The 13,588-nt window shown below is 45.2% G+C and overlaps 1 long non-coding RNA gene across 1 annotated transcript; it reads right to left on the bottom strand.

Annotated features, from left to right (window-relative positions):
* Window positions 1-646: 646 nt before the first annotated feature.
* LOC101439187 (uncharacterized) lies at window positions 647-11,641 on the bottom strand. Its single transcript, XR_187825.3, has 3 exons — window positions 11,577-11,641; window positions 9,160-9,360; window positions 647-2,253 (listed from the first exon to the last, which is right to left on the bottom strand). It is a non-coding gene; the product is annotated as an uncharacterized lncRNA (long non-coding RNA).
* Window positions 11,642-13,588: the final 1,947 nt, after the last annotated feature.

Genomic DNA, 13,588 nt, shown 5'->3' with positions numbered 1-13,588 from the left:
AGAGGAGGACTGAGATGGACTACTGATGTTTAATGTATGTAGAAGTTTTAATTAGCTTTACTGTAAAAATGTGGAAACATATAGAGTGGAGGGTAACAAATAGTAACAGCTAGTTTATAAAAGGGGATGTGGCTGAAAATGGTAGTCTAGGTATGTTAATGCCAATTGACAGAATGCTAGAGAATAATCTAGGAACTGGATAGCACAGTAAACCAAGAGGTAGATGAGAATTGTGGTTGATGGTACATATACAAGAGTGTCCTTCGTGTACATTACTACTGCAGGGTGTTGGGAATGCATGGGAAAAATACAGCTGGAGTGACCTATGGACTGTGGTTAGTAGTAATAATATAATATTCTTGCATCTGTGCCGAAGACGTACTGTGTTGATAATGAGGCAGTATGGAAAATGTGAGCCAAATGTACACTGTGGATGTAGTAACCGTCAGATGATATTATCTTATCTGTAATAAATGTTCCACCTCAGTGTGGTGTGTTGATAGGGGAATGTTGTTTGGGAATTTATTGTTTTATAAGTTTACAACCTCTGTCATAAAAAATATATTTAAAAAATACTAATAGGGTGGGTTGGGGGAAAAATGCACCAAATGTAAGATAAAGACTATAGTAGTAAGATTTTGGCAATATTCTTTCATAATTTGTAACAAATATCTCATGACAATGTAACGTGTTGGTGGAGGATTGATGTATGGAACCCTTGTGTGTTAGTCAGCCAAAGGGGTGCTGATACAAAATACCAGAAATTGGTTGGTTTTTATAAAGGGTATTTATTTGGGGTAGGAGCTTACAGATACCAGGTCATAAAGCGTAAGTTACTTCCCTCACCAAAGTCTGTTTGGAGCAAGACGGCTGCTGACGTCTGCGGGGGTTCAGGCTTCCTGGGTTCCTATGTTCCTGGGGCTTGCTTTTCTCTGGGTTCAAGGTTTCTTTCTTCCTGGGGCTGGCTTCTCTTTCCTCTGCATCCTGACTTCCCGGGGCTCCAGCTTAAGGCTTCAGCATCAAACTCCAACATCAAAACTCCAATATCAACAACCCTCAACTCTGTTCTTTGCCACGCCCCACCCCATGGTGGGGTAGGGACTCAACGCCCTAATCATGATTCAATCATGCCCAGGTACAGATCAGATTGCAAGCATACTCCAATATTTCTTTTTGGAATTCATCAATAATATTAAACTGCTGCACCCTGTATGATGTTATGCATGTTTGCTTTGTAAGTTCACAACTTTTACTATATACTTAATTGTTTATATATGTTCATATATAAATGATAAAAATATAATAGTAATAGGGTGGGTTGGGGAAAAATACTTTGGTTAGTGATAGTTTGACAATGGTCTTTAATCATTAGTTAAAAAGGTTTAACAACAATGCAAGGTGTTGGTGGTAGGGTGAGGTATGAGAGCCCTGTATGATGTTATATATGTTTGCTTTGTAATTTCACAACTATTACTATACACTTGTGTATGTATATTTATGCATGAGTGATATATTTTGATAAATTAATTAAAACAAACAAACCACAGATGGCAGATATTTGCAGTATATACAACCCCAAAAGGGTTTTTATCTCAAATATATAAACAACACCAAATCAAGAAAAAATAGAAAACTAATAGAGAAATAGCAGAAGTGATGAATAAACTTGCAAAGAATTGCTTAACTTCTTTTGCCATCAGGGAAATGGATTATCACTATACATCCACTAAAGTGGCTAAAATGAAAAAGTTTGATAATACCAAGTGTTGGTGAGGATGGAGCGACTGAAACTCTCATACATTACTGGTGGGAATGTAAATTTCTTCAACTTCTTTGGAAAACTGTTGGGTAGTATCTTCCAAAGCAGAACGTAGACATACACAATGACCCAGGAATTTCACTCCTAGGTAGAATGTTGCAACAGCTCAATATACAGTTCATATAGCTCAATATTGGAGCTATTGGAGACCACTCAAGGCCAGTCAACAGTATAATGGATAAATAGCGGTGGTATATTAACAATATGGAATAATAACCTGCAAGGAGGATGAAGAAATTACACACAGCAACGTGAATGAATGTTACAGATGATGCTGAGTGAAAGAAGCCAGATAAAAAAGTCCACTGAGAGGAAACTCAAAAGAGGCAAAATAAATCTATGGTGTTGTAAGTCAGACTGGGAAGCGGATGTGGCTCAAGCTGATGAGCACTACCTTCCCATATCGGGGGTTCCGGTTCCTTCCTGGGTATCTCCTAAAAACAAACAAATAAAAAACCAAATCAACCAATCAACAAAAAAACCAACTCAAGGAAGCGGACTTGGCCCAATGGATAGGGCGTCCATCTACCACATGGGAGGTCCGCGGTTCAAACCCCGGGCCTCCTGAACTGTGTGATGAGCTGGTCCACATGCAGTGCTGATGCACACAAGGAGTGCTATGCCACGCAGGGGTGTCCCCGCGTAGGGGAGCCCCACGCGCAAGGAGTGCGCCCGTAAGGAGAGCCGCCCAACGGGAAAAAAGTGCAGCCTGCCCAGGAATGGCGCCACCCACACGGAGAGCTTACACAGCAAGATGACGCAACAAAAAGAAACACAGATTCCTGTGCCGCTGGCAACAACAGAAGCGGACAAAGAACACACAGCAAATGGACACAGAGAACGGACAACTGGGGGGAGGGGAGAGAAATAAATAAAAGTAAATCTTTAAAAAAAAACACAAAAAATCAACTCAGGAGAGCAGATGTGGCTCAGTGGTTGAGCGCCAGCTTCCTGCATACCACGTCTGGCTTTCAAACCCCGGCCCCAGTACCTAAAAAAAAAAAGTCGTATTGGCGGTTTTCCGTGCTTGGGTGTTCAGGGACTGAAGCTGGGGACTCCCCAGGCAGGAGGGAACCCACTGATGGAGGCGGAGACTTTCCCTGCCTGCAAGCCACACATTTAGCCACCAGGGGGCGATGCTGGAGTTGCGGTTCCCAGCAATCCCGCTGGGTGACTTGGTCCTCTACAAGACACCATTTACACAAGCTCACAACCGTTCTGATAACCTTGGAGTGCAATAAATGTGGGCCCTATAGGGGTCCACCAATCTTCTGACGTTGCTGGAGGGCAGGGCATGGCTCCACAGCCAGAAGATCCCCCAGGACTTCCCTCCCTTTCCTCTTTTGCCTGAATCCCTTCCAGAGCAGAGGTTGCTGCTCCTCCCCCACGCCCACCCCCCTGAGTGGGGTGAGCCTTGGGGGGAGGGGAGGGGCAGGCCCTGCCTGGGTCCGGCCACCCCCAACTGCCGCACCAACAGCCTTGCCTCGCCAGCCAGAGCTGCACCAGTGCCTGAGAGGCAGGCAGAGGGCAAGGAGGCGCAGACGCAGCCATGGGAGGTGGGTGGAGTGGGTCTCCCTGTTGAAGTCCAGGGATCTGGAGAGCAAGCCTGTGTCCCGACCGCTCTGTGCCTCCGAGTCACAATCCTTCCTTCCCTCCCGGCCACGTCTACATGAGCTTGCAGGCCTCTGCTCCCTGTTCGATCCGGCTGCTCTCAGCCAGGTTGGAGTCTGCCTGGAGCCCCAAGTTACCCACCTGCTCTCACTGCCCCTCCTCTGGGGGTGTCCTGTGTCATTGCTGGTCCAACACTGCCAAAGCCCCAAAATACCACCGTCATCATACCACCATCATGGCCCACCCCAGGGAGATCCCAGCTCCAGGCTCCTGGGTCTAAACCTTACAACCTGCCTGGCTCTCCGGTCAGATCTAACTCAAACAGGACGTGTGAGCCTCAATACAGGGAGCTTTTTGCAGCCTGATGAAGTTTTTGTGTCTCCTGTACGTTGTTCTGAGTTTTCTGGCTCATTCTTTCTAGCTCATGCTGTCCTTTGGGCATGTCTGTTGCCTTGAATATATTGCTTTGAGGTGTTGATAAGCTCTACATTGCACTGAAATACTGTTGTGAAGTTGTATTTCTCTCTTGCTGATAAAGAATAGAAAGGATATAAAGCATTCTAAGAAAGATCCACTCTGTTTGGCATGTTGCTTTGGGCCAAGTTCGTCTAATTTCAGCAACCACGGTTTTGGGAAGCAGTCTTAGATTATTTTTGGATTCTCCGGTCCTGGTTTCCCTCTGCAGCCTCTTCTAGGGTACTGTGGTGTGCTGGGTCAAATATAGCTTGGTGACTTGCTGGCTGTGTGTCCTTGGGCAAATTTCTTAATTACTCTAAGCCTCAGTTTCCTCATCATCTTCCTTCTTTCCCTCCCTCCCTCCCTTCCTTCCTTCCTTTCCTTTTTTTCTTTCTTGGTACTGGGGCCGGGGATTGTGCCTGGGACCTCTAGTGCTCAACCACTGAGCCACATCGCTCCCCTGAGTTGGTTTTATCATTTGTTTGCTTCTTTGCTTTTTAGGAGGCCCTGGGGATCAAACCCGGGACCTCGCATGCGGGAAGTAGACGCTTAAGTGCTTAAGCCACATCTGCTCCCCTCCTCATCTTTTTAAAACTTGGTCGACTGCCAATGATAGAATTCTAGTAAAATGTATAGGGAAGTGGGTAGAAACTGAAGTCTTGGGGGCCCTTTAAATCTCCAGATGGACTTTACACAAATGCCTCCTCCAATGGATTAAATATTAAATATGTTAAATATTAAAAATACTTCCTGGTTATTTTCTGTTTCTGTGTTTTTCTTTGTTTCTGTGTTTTTCCCCCCCTTCTCCTTAGAGTTAAAAAGCATTTCTTTGTCAGAGAGCTATGGCTCTGTGGGGAAACAAAATTGCATAATTTTGCATTCCAACTTGGGGAATTTCCACTCCTCTCCCCAATGACGAGATTCATTTTACTAGAACTGTTATTAAGGAACGCCGTGAAGCTTGCCTTTTACCCACAGACTTCACTGTGCTTATCCTCAGTCCTCAGGAAAAACAGAGTGAATGGAATAATGGAATTCTAAAACTAAATAAAGCTCCCCAAACCCCTTAAACTCCCAGACCCTAAAATATTAACCTTAATTTCAATGTCTATGAGATTAACCCCTTTCTGGGGCCCACATGTTATCGCCTTATGAGTTAGTAAGAGGCCAGTGCATGCATTTGAAAATTTCATTTCCAACATTAGATTCTACCGTATTACACACCCACTAGAATGGCTGTTATTTAAAAAGAGAAAATTGTAAGTGTTGGGGAGGATGTGGAGAAATAGGGATACTTGCTCATTGTTGGTAGAGATGTAAAATGGTGCAGGTGCTGTGGAGGACAGAAAGATAAGTATAGAATTACTATATGACCTGGTATATTAGTCAGCCAAAGGGGTGCTGATGCAAAATACCAGAAATTGGTTGGTTTTTATAAAGGGTATTTATTTGGGGTAGGAGCTTACAGATACCAGGCCATAAAGCATAAGCTACTTCCCTCGCCAAAGTCTATTTTCACATGTTGGAGCAAGATGGCTGCCGACGGCTATGAGGGTTCAGGCTTCCTGGGTTCCTCCCTGCCAGGGTCTTGCTTCTTTCTGGGTTCAAAGTTCCTTTCTTCCCAGGGCTTGCTTCTTCCAGGGCTCAGGTTTCCTCTCTTCCTGGGGCTGGCTTCTCTTTCCTCTGTGAACTTCCCGGGGCTCCAACTTAAGGCTTCAGCATCAAACTCGAACATCAAAACTCCACCATCAAAAACCCTCCACTCTGTCCTTTGCCATGCCTTTTATCTGTGAGTCCCCACCCACCATGCCATAACGATGTGGGCCAATCAAAGTCTTAATCATAACTTAATCATGCCCAGGTATAGACCAGATTACAAACATAATCCAGTATCTATTTTTGGAATTCATAACCATATCAAACTGCTATGCTCCACCCTCTGAATTCCAAAAAGACATTGCAATATTCGAAAAAACCTTAAATCAGTAACAATGGAAGTACTAATTCACATCACAATCAATTTAAAGAAATACAGTTTGTCTTGGGGTAAAGTCCTATCTGCTATGGACCTCCAAAACTTACAAAACAATGCATCTACTTCCAATACACAAATGGACAGAAAAAGAATAAACATTTTCATTACAATTAGGAGAAACTGGTAGGGAAACTTGAGTCACGGGTCTTCTACAGTTCAGTAAACCTACAGGGTATCCTCCATTTGATTTCAAAGTCTGAGAGTCATTCTTAAGATGATGGTTTCTTCTCCTTGGTGCCTGATGAGAACCCACCCTTTCTACATGCTTGCCCAATGGCTATTTTCTTGGCTCCACCTCATCAAGCATTTGGGTATCGACCAAGTCCAGACCTCTCCCTCTAAGAATGCTGGGATGATTGCCATACCTTACCCAATCTTTGGGTTAGAGTCTTAACCCCCCTAGTACAGGGACATGAAGACAACATTCCCCCCAACCTTTGGCAAACAGGCTTAACCCACTTAGAGCAAGGAGTCGACAACCTGGCCTTTCCTAACCTTTGGCATGCAGACTCAACCCTCTCAGAGCAATGAGTTGACCACCTGGCCTTCCCTAATCCATGGGGGACAGGTCCACCCCTCTCAGACCTGCGGGGTGCTGACCTTAACCGCCCTAATCCTTCAGGAATGTGCTCCATCCTCTCTGTACCCTGGGTGTCAAAACTCTCCCAGAGCATTGGGTTAGAACATTCGCCCTCTTCAGCTGCTGCTGCAAACTTACCCTCTCTGTACACATGGGTGGGGTGCCTCTCTTGGCCCAAGGTGATATCTTAATTCCAGATCTCACCTTCCATGGTTTTCCTTTTAAAGCTGTTTCTCCTTCAATCACTCCTTTCCATGTCCCTTTCAGTCCAAGCTGACAGTGGTTTTGTTCATACAGTTCTCTCAAAAACCTGGTTGGTTTAGCATGCAAGAAGCAAGGGTCCAAGCCATCAGACAGTAAGACTTTCCACAAATCTTTCCAAAATAACTGCATCTTCAATCCTGATTTACAAGTTCCAAGTTTAGCTAAGTCCTCCAATGGGGCACTTTCTTCTGGGAGCTTTATTTCCAGAGGCTTGGAATTTCCATAATTAGTTTCTGTTTTCTTTGTACTTGACAGTTCAGTCCTCAGTATATCTCTCTTGTCTAACATTTTGCTATAAGCTTCAAGAAGAAGCCAAGCCACATTCTTTGAGTTTACTTTGCAAAGTTCTTCAGCTAAATGCCCAGGCTTGCCATTTTCAAATTCTGCCTTCCATACAACACCAAGAGTTAATCTTGCTAAGTTCTGTGACTAAAACAAGGATTGCCTTTCCTCCAGTTTCCAATAATAGTTTCGTTATTTACTTCTAAGGCATCATAAAAAGTCTCTTTAGCATCTATATTGCTATCAACAGTCTCTTCAAAGTGATCTAGGCCTTTTCCATAAACATCTCACAATTCCTCCAAAAAATACCCCTTACCCATTTATAAAACCATTCCATCATTTTGGTAATTGCAAAAGCACTTCCACACTCCTTGGTACTAAATTCTGTATTAGTCAGCCAAAGGGGTGCTGATGCAAAATATCAGAAATAGGTTGGTTTTTATAAAGGGTATTTATTTGGGATAGGAGCTTACAGATACCAGGCCATAAAGCATAAGTTACTTTCTTCACCAAAGATGGCTGCCGATGTCTGCGAGGGTTCAGGCTTCCTGGGTTCCTCTAGGCTCAGCTCTTCTGTTTTCTCCACAAGGTCAGCTGTAGACTATCAGGCAAACAGCTCTTTCTCTTTCCCCCAGGGTTTCTGCTGTGTCTAAGAAGCCATCTCTATTCCTTTGTGTTCTTCTCCTGGCTCAGCTCCTCTCTTCCTGGGGCTGGCTTCTCTTTCCTCTGTGAGCTTCCTGGGGCTCCAGCTTAAGGCTTCAGCATCAAACTCTAACATCAAAAACCCTCAACTCTGTCCTTTGTCATGCCTTTTATTTGTGAATTCCCACCCATACCCTAATAACGTGGGCCAATCAAAGCCCTAATCATAACTCAATCATGCCCAGGTACAGACCAGATTACAAACATAATCCAATATCTATTTTTGGAATTCATAACCATATCAAACTGCTACATGTGGCAATCCCATTTCTAGGCATATAACAAACAAACAAACAAAAATCAAAAGCAAGAACTCGAAAAGATATTTGCACACCAATGTTCATAACGGCATCATTCACAATGGAAGATGGAAACAACCCAAGTGTCCCTCAACCAATGAATGGATAAATAAGATGCAGTGTACACATACAATGGAATGTTATTCAGCTGGGGAAAGGAACGAAGTTCTGATATTTGCCAAAACCTGGATAAACTGTGAAGACATCATGTTGACTGAAATAAGCCAGATACAAAAAAACAAATGTTGTATGATCCCATTGATAGAAAGTAATTAGAATATGCCAACTCGTAGAGTCAGAAACTAGAATATAGGCTACCAGGGGCTGGGGAGAGGGTAGGGAGTAGAGAGCTAATGCTTAAATTGTATAGTTTCTGTTTGTGGTGATGGAACATTTTGAAAATGGAGGGTGGTGATGGTAGCACAACATTGTGAATGTGTTAACACAACTGAATTAGATATTCGAATGTGGTTTAAATGTTAAGTTTTAGGTTGTACATATGTTACTGGAATAAAAATTTTTAAAAAGCAATAAAAATATAGGACTGTACAATGCAGTAAACCCTAACGTAAATGATGGACTATAGTTAATAATATAATAAATTGTTCTGAAATGTTCTGTTATGAATTATAACAAATGTATCACACTAATGCAAGGTATTAATAATAGGATGATATATGGAAACTCTGCATTTTATGCATGATTTTTCCATAAACCTACAACTTCTCTAAACAAAAAGAAAACAGAAAAGAAAAAGGATATCCAGAAGTCTCCAAAGTGAGACAAGCACAGATAATTTGGGAGAACTCCCAAGGGGGATTATTGCTTCCCTCTTCATGCTGGTGACAGTTCCCACAGTGAGAATGAAGCAACTGGAAAAGCCTGTTCAGTACTTGTCTTTGACCTCAGCAGAGCTTAGCACCTTAGTTCTGAAAGCACAATGCCCAAATCTAAATTTATTACCCAGAGGTATCACCCGCAGCCATACAGCTCTTGCTTTCCTCTTAGCCAGCTCAGCGGGAGTTGATGCTACAGCAAATACCTCCTGCTGCTCCTACACCAATACGACAGGGCAAACAGAACAGACTAGACTGAAAAATAAAGGACCCACCTGCTGCTCTACAACAGACCAGCTGGGTTCCGGGATGCGTCCTCATTGCCTGCGTTTCACAGTCTAGGCCCTTGGGGTGGAGACCTACTTCGAGGACGTATGAGGACTGAAAGTCATTTTGTTTCTGATCATGGGCCACGCCCAGAGTCTCACATGCTCCTGCGTAGCCATGTCAGGTGAAGTGGTTCCACATATGTCATCCTACAACAGGAGAAGAGAGGCGAAGCTCAGGGTTCCGCTACAGACCATGGGCAATGCGCACTCTTCTGACATTGGGGATGATCTGGATTTCATGAACTAAATGCCCTGTCACCTGACTGCAACTGTTCCTGACCAAAAGGGGGGCCTGAGAAAGAAAAAGGACAGCCCCTGACAACCAGGAACGATCAGACATTCAGAGCTAGACCTCCGCATGCGGCGCTGACACTCACAGCCGGGCTGTTTCGTTCTCTGATTGGACAAATAATCCCACAGAATAACAACCTCAGACAAAGTAACTAAGACCGCGATAAAATGAAACACAGCAAGGCCACTCGGTAATTTTAGCTAATCACAAGATTAAAAACAAGGTCACCCTGCCACCCACAAAATACTCATTTATTAGGTAGCCCCATCCTGCTTCCCAACAGCACCCCATCCAGAGCAACCCCCTGCCTCCTTAGGCCCTGCCCCCAGCCACCCCAATAGCTCAAATCTACTAGTGCTTTCTCACTCCTCTTGCTGGGGCACCGCGTGCTTCTGCGTGAGGCGTGTATCTCCCTGCTGCAGTGGCTTGGCACTGCAGGCGTGTTCCAGGTGGTGGTTGGCTGAAGCGCCTTCATAATATCCATCACGCTCATTTTAAATTCCTGACCCATCTGCATCTGATGTTGTATACTCAGTTTTTGTTTTGTTATTGTTTTTAGGAGGTATTGGGGATGAAACCTGGACCTCGTACGTGGGAAGCAGGCGCTCAGCCACTGAGCTACACCCACTCCCCTATGAGAGTTGGCTTTGTTCCTTTGTTTTGTTTTTGTTTTTAGGAGGCACCCAGGATCGAACCCGGGACCTCGTATACGGGAAGCAGGTGCTCAACCGCATCCGCTACATCTGCTTCCCTGCTTCTTTTTATAGGAGTTGTCCTTCTCAGGTGCCTGTGTGTGTCTCTTGCTCCCCCTTTGGCCTATTTCTTTTTTCCAGGAGGCATTTAGAGAAACTTATAAAAATAAATACAGATTTTAAAAAGCAAGAGGACTGGGGGGAAAGTGGAATAGAAGGAGAAGAAACAGTGCTGTGTCAGAGGCAAGAGTCACACTGAATGCACACCGTGAAGCCCTATTTTCTTTCCAGATGACAAAATGTGATTGTGACTGTCCCGGAAGTCAAGGCAAAGAATAAAATGCAGTTTGTTGTGCCGTTCCGTGTCTGTAAGATAAAAAGGTGAACCAACGGCTCAGGGAAAGCCCCACTGTTTCCTGTAATGGCCCCTTAGAGAAACGATCGTGTAGGATCCCACAAAGAGGATCCCGCGTTCTAGCGAGTGTTCTCTATGTGGGGAAACACCTTGGCAAGCGTCAAGGGGCTGCTTCTCGCCATACCGTTTTAGGAGGTATTTATGACGTCAGGCCGCTTTGGACGCTCTTCACTACAAGGTGAGGGGCCTGGGGACACCCCAGGCCACAGAGGCCAGCCCCAAGGCTCTGCTGCCAGCCGCTGCCTGCTCACTGCCCACTGCCCACTGCCGGAGGTGCCCCAGCGCCGGCGCAGTTCACGTGGCTTTGAGGAGTACCTGTTATCTGTGTCCTGCTTGGGTGGGAGACCCTGGACAACTTGCTGAGGTGAAGGAGAGGCTCCCCGACTCCATCAGCCCGGGGTGGCGAGCTACAGCCACGGCCAGGCACGCCTGCCTTACGCGTTCCTGGACCCCGAGCCACAGCTCCCTCCCCCTTCTCTGATGGAAACACACACACAAAGCAAGCGGCACTTAAAAACACATCGGGGCTGCGGACTTGGCCCAGTGGTTAGGGCGTCTGTCTACCACATGGGAGGTCCGCGGTTCAAACCCCGGGCCTCCTTGACCCGTGTGGAGCTGGCCATGCACAGTGCTGATGCGCGCAAGGAGTGCCATGCCACGCAGGGGTGTGTCCTGCATAGGGGAGCCCCACGCGCAAGGAGTGCACCCCGGAAGGAGAACCGCCCAGCGCGAAAGAAAGTGCAGCCTGCCCAGGAATGGCGCTGCACACACGAAGAAATGACACAAGATGACGCAACAAAAAGAAACACAGATTCCCATGCTGCTGACAACAACAGAAGCAGACAAAGAGGACGCAGTAAATAGACACAGAGAACAGACAACCGGGGTGGCGAGGAAGGGGAGAGAAATAAATAAATAAATAAATCTTAAAAAGAACATGTCGGGTTTTTTCTTTGCTGCTCACCTGTAATAACCAACCTGGGAAGGGCCACCGAGGTCCCTGAGGACTTTTTGCAAGAACAATTAACAATAGCCACAGGTTGTTAATCCCATCTGCCCGCCTGAAGCAGGAAAAATTGTTTGGTGGTGATGTCAGAGCTTCTCAAGTCCCATAAAGGGAACTTTCCCAAGGGTTTTCTGTAACAGCAGAGAGATGTCAAAATGCCAAAGCTCTTTTCTGTCAAAACTATTCCATGAGGGGCCCCAAAAGTGTGGTCTAAGGACTTACTTAGCCTCTCTCAAAGTCTGTTTTAACCAAGGCTACAATTTCGAGTATCTAAAGGAATGAATGGACTGCAGAGCACTTCATAATCTTCCTGGAATATTAGTCCCGGCAGCAAAGGGTTGGGTAAATATCAAGTGGCAGAGATTTCGGATTTACATCTTCTGACAAATTTTTGAGGGCTGTACTCTGTGTTTCTGATGGAGACAGCCGCGAAGCAAATGTCTCAAGCTGGCTCACAGGAGAACCACCCAGGCGCTCTTAGAACCTGCTGACACCTTGGATTCTGGCTTCATTGGCCTGTGACCGGCACCTGGCATCTGTATTGCTTTGTGGAGCTCTCCGGCTGATTCTAATCCGCACACAAGGTTGTGAATTACTGCTTTCAGGTGAACAGAGCAAGAGGAAGGGGTGTTTTTGTTGTTTTATTTTTTTTAATCCAAGTTGAGTAATCTAGCTGGGGCATGTCCCTGAATTAGCCGGGCAAGGATTACCTGTTGCTTGACTTTCTAAAATAGTTTCCACCTTCTTGTTCTTAATCTAATCCCTTGAAACAACAGCTTGCATTCTTTGTTCATGCCGTAACTGGGCAGAACCCTCTGGGGTTTGCAGATCATTTTCATGCCCCTGTCACTCGACCTGCACAGCCGCCCTGTGAGAGAGCAGGACGGGTAGTATAATCCTATTTTCCAGGTGAAGGAAGTTCCCTTCACTGAGCACAAAGGGCGCTGATTGACCACCTCGCCTCCTGGTGTGGGCAAGGGGCGGGTGGCATATCCTGACACCCCCCCGGCACAATCCGCAATCCACTGTCCCTATCGTGGGCCAGTGTTCCTGCCGCCAGCCACTGTTCTCTTGTAGCTGCTCTTCATTTCTTTTCCTTTTCTATCCTGGCACACACACGGTGCATATAACAGCCCTTGATGAGACCTTTGGAGCCTTGGATAAGGTTGATGGCTTGTAAATTATTAAACCCTTCCGTATGTTATTAAGAACTGCTGCCCCAGCCCCTCGGCGTCTCCCCAGCTCTGCCCCCCCTTCCAGGACTCCCCAGACTGCCCCACGACCTTGTGCAGCGAGGGGCCCCAGGATCCTGCTACGGGCCCTGTTTAATGCTTATTAAATTGTTGGAATACCACACCTGGATCCAAGTGCACTTAAAAAAAACAACTTTTTATTTCAAAATAATTTCGAACTTACAGGGAGTTTGCAAAGTTAATACAAAACCCATACAGAGAACTCAAACATACCTCCCATCCAAATTGCCACATTTGCTGAATCTATCCATCGATCGATCTGTCTGCCTGTCAATTTTCAAAACATTTGAGGGTAGGTTGTGTACATTGTGCTTTTTGAACACTTAATACTTCCATGTATATTTCCTAAGAACAAGGATGTTCACCTTTGTAACCACCATAAATAGTGATCAAATTCAAGAAATTTAACATTGATATAGAGCTTACCGTTGATATTCCAATTTTTTCATGTTGCAATAATGTCCCTTTGGGCATTTACTCCTCCATTATTAGATCCAGCCCAGGATCACATATTGCACTTAATCGTCATTCTCTCTCTCTTTTTTTTTTTTTCTTTTCAAATTCTACTCAATTTATTCATTTTTTAAAAAATATTACATTAAAAAAATATGAGGTCCCCATTCACCCCCACTGCCCCCACCCCACCACTCCCCCCACAGTAACATTCTCCCCCATCATCATGACATATCCATTGCATCTGGTGAGTACATCTCTGGG

Source organism: Dasypus novemcinctus, chromosome 9 (genome assembly GCF_030445035.2).
Source record: "Dasypus novemcinctus isolate mDasNov1 chromosome 9, mDasNov1.1.hap2, whole genome shotgun sequence".
NCBI classification, from domain to species: domain Eukaryota; kingdom Metazoa; phylum Chordata; class Mammalia; order Cingulata; family Dasypodidae; genus Dasypus; species Dasypus novemcinctus.
This window is presented reverse-complemented; position numbering and strand designations above follow the sequence as displayed.